The sequence below is a fragment of the Ochlerotatus camptorhynchus genome, unplaced genomic scaffold, assembly GCF_037179485.1.
Source record: "Ochlerotatus camptorhynchus isolate MF236.1 unplaced genomic scaffold, CSIRO-AGI_Acam_v1.1 ptg000707l, whole genome shotgun sequence".
In the NCBI taxonomy this organism is placed as follows: domain Eukaryota; kingdom Metazoa; phylum Arthropoda; class Insecta; order Diptera; family Culicidae; genus Ochlerotatus; species Ochlerotatus camptorhynchus.
This window is the reverse complement of record NW_027041182.1, coordinates 203,719-209,463: the sequence shown is the minus strand read 5'-3', so window position 1 is coordinate 209,463 and position 5,745 is coordinate 203,719.

Sequence of the window (5,745 nt, the reverse complement as noted above, 5' to 3'; positions counted from 1 at the left end):
TGGATAAGAGGGTAGGGTTTGCAGCAGGGTTCGTTTTCGTAAAAGATAAGCTGAATTGATGTCCTAACGATCATATAACGCGAAGGAGCTTGGGACTAAACACACGGTCTTCTGCTCAGTAAGCAAAAACGTTTGCCACTAGGCAGACGAGCACCTTTTTAATCACCGAGTTGCTGTTATTACCATGTAGTCATATTAACAAATAAAACGATTGACGAATCTTGAATGTGGATGAGCTTGAGATTAGACTCATGATATTCTGCTCAGTAAGAAAAAACGGTTGCTCTAAGGCCACCGAGCCCCTCATATCACATAATACCGTTGCTCAAATTTGTGTATCCATTCAAACCCGGAACGAACGACAACAACGAGTTTCGCAAAATACACGATACACAAGCGATTTTACCATAAATCTCTTTAATATGTAAGGACCTGGGACAGCGTTTTTCTGCTCAGTAAGCAGGCCACTGTAACCGACGATCTTTCAAATCCGAAAACTATAAACTACGAAAAAGTACTTAGGCTTTCATTAAGTTCCACTTTCACGCGACGTTCAATGACAGGGTCCTATCCAGGATTACATCTGAAAAATCCAAATCTGGCCAACGCCCACCCTAAACCTAAACCTGTTCTAATCCACCTGAAATAACTAACGAATGGAAGACTTGACTACCCAGCCATGCAATAGTCTCATTCCATGCCATATGGCAACTTGATGATTCTATTGCGCTCATCTTCTTGAACCACCCAGGGGAGACTTGGTCCTGTACCCAATGCTTAACTTATCTCCATTCCACTCAGCTACTCGCAATTTCTTGTGATATAGTGGGCGGAATAGTATTATATGAGACAATTCAATGCAGACGTCTTTCCAAATTTGGCAGATCGACAGGTAATCGGTGAGTTACCACGATAGTTGCTATTCAACAACTCGACAACGTCCCATCGTCAACGCCTGCTATGAGAATTTCCCATTGCAGACGCCAACGAAATGACGTCATCGAGCTATCGGTCAACTACCCTGGTTATCGCCTGGTACCTTATAGCACGATGCTAGGAGGCGAACCGGAAGAATCGATGAGCTACCTCTTTAATGTTTGTTTTTAACTTATAGTCGATTTAGTCCTTAATCTTTGATACAGTACCAGAATATGTCTTAAAATTTATATTAGTTTTAAATATTTGTAACATTACCATAGAGGTAACTCTAAGACTAGTAGGTCTCGAAGAAACTTGCTCAACTTATTGGCTCAGCTCTGGTACTATCTTCGGTCCCAAGCTAATCGATTCACTCCTTGAAACATAGGAAAATCTACGAACCCCTCTTTTTATCTGTCAAACTTTCATAGCGAATCAAAACAAACATTGTATAGTACTAGAATTTCGACTAGAATTGGGTACGTTAATCGATTTGTTTGGGACCGATAGGCTAGTCAAGTAGTGAGCCAATTTTAAATCGTTAGTTTCCACCGGTTGATATTACTCTGCGATTGATCAGACTTCCAATTTCATTCTTGACATCGTACAACTCACAACACTCGGTAGACCAGTAAGCAAGTTTATTTTAAACTAAAATTCTCCTGGCTGAAGTGAGAATCAAATTCTAACATCGTGGTTCTCACACACAGTTTACCTAAGCTACATGATCATTACAAATAGTTTTATGCCAAAGAATAATATTATTATATAACTAAAATAAAAGTCTGAAAGAGTCATTTTTGAAGTCTCAGGATCTTGAAATGATTCTAAGTTCTGGAATTTATATTTTTCCTGGGTCCCAGAGCAGATCAGATTTACTTCATTTACAGAGATCAATTTTAATCATCCTAGAATTTCATCATACTTCTATTCTGAATTCCCCTAAGCTAATCTTGATAATATCCAAACTTATAACATTCTAAGAGTGCTCAGCATTATCTCTTGTAATCTCTTATAAATCGCTCTCTGGTTCTACAATTCCCTCAAACTGGTAATAATTTCTAATAATTGGTATAATTTTGTCTCAATATTTCTCTATGAAATTCCCTTAGAATATTCTTAATAATTTCCATGGTACGCTCTTCAGAATGAGCGTAACATTCTTCTCAGACTTATCCTTTGAACTGCTTTGTAGGTAAGATCAGAATTGTTTGCAATCCTCTTCAGTATTTCCTAAGTATTCAAGTACTTTGCCAAAAAGGCCTTGAAAGTCATTGCCAGATTTCTTAAAATTTGTGAAAATGGCCAATGTACTTTCAATATATCGAAACAATAATTGAGCCAAGTTGTGGATAATTTTGCAAAAACTTGAGTTTCTTTCATTACTTTTTTGTATAGCATTTCACCATCTTGACCTATAATGCAATAGGTGGCATTAATTAAAAAAAAATTAAAAGGTTGTGTCCTAGACACGACCGCAGTATGACGTAGAACCTATCTATCTATCTCTATCTATGATGCAGGATATATGCATTTAGGTTAACATCCGACGTCCCTCCCTTTTTACATATTCTGCACAAAACATACTTTCTAAGCCCCACAACTGACAGGATTTCCCGCCATTTTATTATGAATGGGGGCGGGGCAGAACCTTTCTTTTGTGCAGAATATGTTAAATAGGATGGACTTTGGATGTTAATATAATTGCATATACATATAGAGGTACCAGATATGTTTTACCGTCAGTTGTGTGTAATTCACCAACTTAATATCATTGAATATGTCTTTCAAGCAATTTTTGTTAAAATTTGAGAGTTTTGGTGTGGGAAGAAATTAAAGGAAAAACTTCTGTTTTTACTACTTGTGATTTGTTTAAAATTTATTTCCCGGCAAAAAGAGATCGTCAAAGTCTATGTCTTTTTCGGGTTATTGTTGAGGGGAGGGGGTTAGGAGAGGTTGTTGATGTGGGGGGGGGGGGGGTAGGAAAGGTTATTGATGAATGGGGCCCCCCATTAGGAGAGGTTGTTGAGGGGGGGAGGAACACTTGACTACGGTTTTCTCCACATGCGAGCGGAATAGGAGCTTTTCGTCAAACAACATCCCGAGATATGTAACTTCGGCGGACCACTCAACCCTTGTGCCATCCATGATTACAGTACAAGAGGGAGCCGGTTTTAGTTTGGGTGATTGCCGATGGAGGCACATGATTGTTTGTGTTTTGGAAGCATTGATTTTGATTTTCCACGTGGTGGCATAATCAGCAAAGGCGTCAAGACATCGTTGGAGCTTGCTTGTTATTTCGCGAGGTATCCTACCCTTGACGGTTATTGCGGTATCATCTGCGAATAGGAAGAACACGCAACCGTCTCCGAGGGGAGGAATGTCTGAAGTGTAGATGCTGTAAAGCAAAGGTCCCAACAGACTTCCTTGCGGAACTCCTGCTGGGATGGAGAACGTGTTTGAAAGGCAGCCATTCAACGATACCTTGAACGACCTTTGCTGAAGGTAGTTACGGGTGATTTTAACAAGATGCAAAGGAAAGTTGAAGTTACAAAGCTTGTATACAAGCCCATTGTGCTAGACATTATCAAACGCTTTCTCAACGTCTAACAATGCCATGGCTGTGGACTTGGATACAGCCTTGTTACTTCAGATATTATTCATCACTCGTACTAGCTGATGATTTGTGGAGTGCCCCTTCCTGAACCCGAACTGTTCCGGTAGGAGAATAATTTGCTCCTCGACAAACTTGAGCAAACGATTGAGAATGAGTTTCTCGAACAATTTGCTCAGCGCTGATAGGAGGCTGATTGGTCTGTAGCTTGAAGGCAATGTTGGATCCTTCCCGGGTTTGCGGATAGGTATGATTTTCGCTGTCTTCCAGATACTTGGAAAGTAGTGCAGTTCCAAGCATCTGTTGAAGACAGCAGCCAGCAGAGAGTGAACCTTCATGCTGAGATTTTTCAACACTATGTTGAATATTCCGTCAAACCCGGGGGCCTTCATGTTTTTGATGCATTTCAGCGCTGAGCAAATCTGTTCCACTGTGATTCTATCCTCCGGATGGATGGCACAACCCAAGTAACATTTTAAGTTTTATGAAGTACTACAAAGCAACTATAAAACAGCATTCATAAAACTCTGGTCAAGGCTATTTTGTCATCAATGCATCCACCAAAACCTCATTAAGACTAGAATACACTGGAGTCGCTTTTTACGCGGGTGATACGTCCCGCGTAAAAAAAAACCGCGTAAATTCCGGAATCCGCGTAAAAAAAACCGCGTAAATTCTGAAATCCGCGTAAAAAAAAACCGAGTAAAACAAGACCGTGTAAGAAAAAATCGCGTAAAAAGCGATATACCGCGTAAATTCTGAAATCTGCGTAAAAAAAAACCAAAATCCGCGTAAAAAAAAACCGCGTAAATTCCGGAATCCGCGTAAAAAAAAACCGCGTAAATTCCGAAATCCGCGTAAAAAAAAACCGCGTAAAAAAAAACCGTGTAAAAAAAAACCGCGTAAAAAGCGACTCCAGTGTATGTCTAGTTGGCCCACCCTGGAGAAGGTTCTGAAGGGTGTATTCTCGAAGTTCTTCAAGATTGATTTACTGCAAACAGTTGTATGACGAACGCATTGAGAACCATTTGAAAGCTACAATAAAAGCTATTTAGCAACAATAAAAACCCTTTCAGAGCTATTTCCCCTAGCCGCATGCTGAATCCACTAGGAAAGCATCAATCAAGATAGAAAAGGATTTATGAATCCGATCTTATCAAAATAATTAAAATAGAAACTGATGGTATAAAAATCTTGTTGAATATCCAAATTTATTACAATAGTTCTCATTAAGTGGCCTAGTTTTAAGTGCCATATCAAATTTTATGTGAAATGTACGTGAAAACATCGAAAAAATTAAGCCCACCCTCGGAAAACGTCAATTTGACTAATTATTTAACATTGAAAAAAAAAATATATTCTTCAGATCGAGCTTGGACGAGATTTTTTTTTATTATTTTCGCATTTAAATGTTTGCTCATTGCTAAATTTACCAAAATATGGTTATATCTAAGGAAATATTGATTGAAATCGAAGATTGTAAAAAAACAAGCAAACTAATTGTAACATGGCGGTGGCATAAAAGATGATTTTCATGGGTCATTTGTGAAAAAGTTGTTTTGCTTTCAAGAATTCCTTAACAAATTAATAAGGTTTTAAAATGGCTTTTATGAAGAAAACTTGCAGGCTGAATTGTATTTATCTAAAGCCATTTAGCTAGATCTTAACCCGTTCAGATTTATGGCAGCATTTATGAAGGCAAAGTTGCCTGCAAAAAGTTAAACGTCAAAGTTTGTTTATCTTTCGATAGTTGCGCTGGGAGATCCAGGATTCTTCAAGGCAGTTTTCTCCCGATGGATTGGGAGCAGTTACTCAGATAGTTTGCGATACTGTTTTACAACATTTCGCATTTCGAGCAGCTGGAAGCGCAATCGTTCCCGAAAAAGATCCCCTTCTTCCGGTTGGTTACAGAAGTGCAGATGATGCAGAGATGTACGGTTGAATGTAATTTTCGAAGAGTCTTTCGCCGAATAAAATCGCTGCTTTGGATCGGAAACCAGCTAATCTCCACTAACTAACAATTTCAGTGGTTTGCTGTCGGTTGTTATTTCGATTGTCATCGCAAGATCTGGAGAAGGCTGGTATGTTTTTTAACTTTAGACAATGTTTTATGAGTTCGAGGGCTCCGCTCACTTTACTCTTCTCCGACAGATGGTTAGTCGTTGGTGGTGTGCTGGTTCTTCTAAGGAAGTAAATTTATCTGAAATTTACTT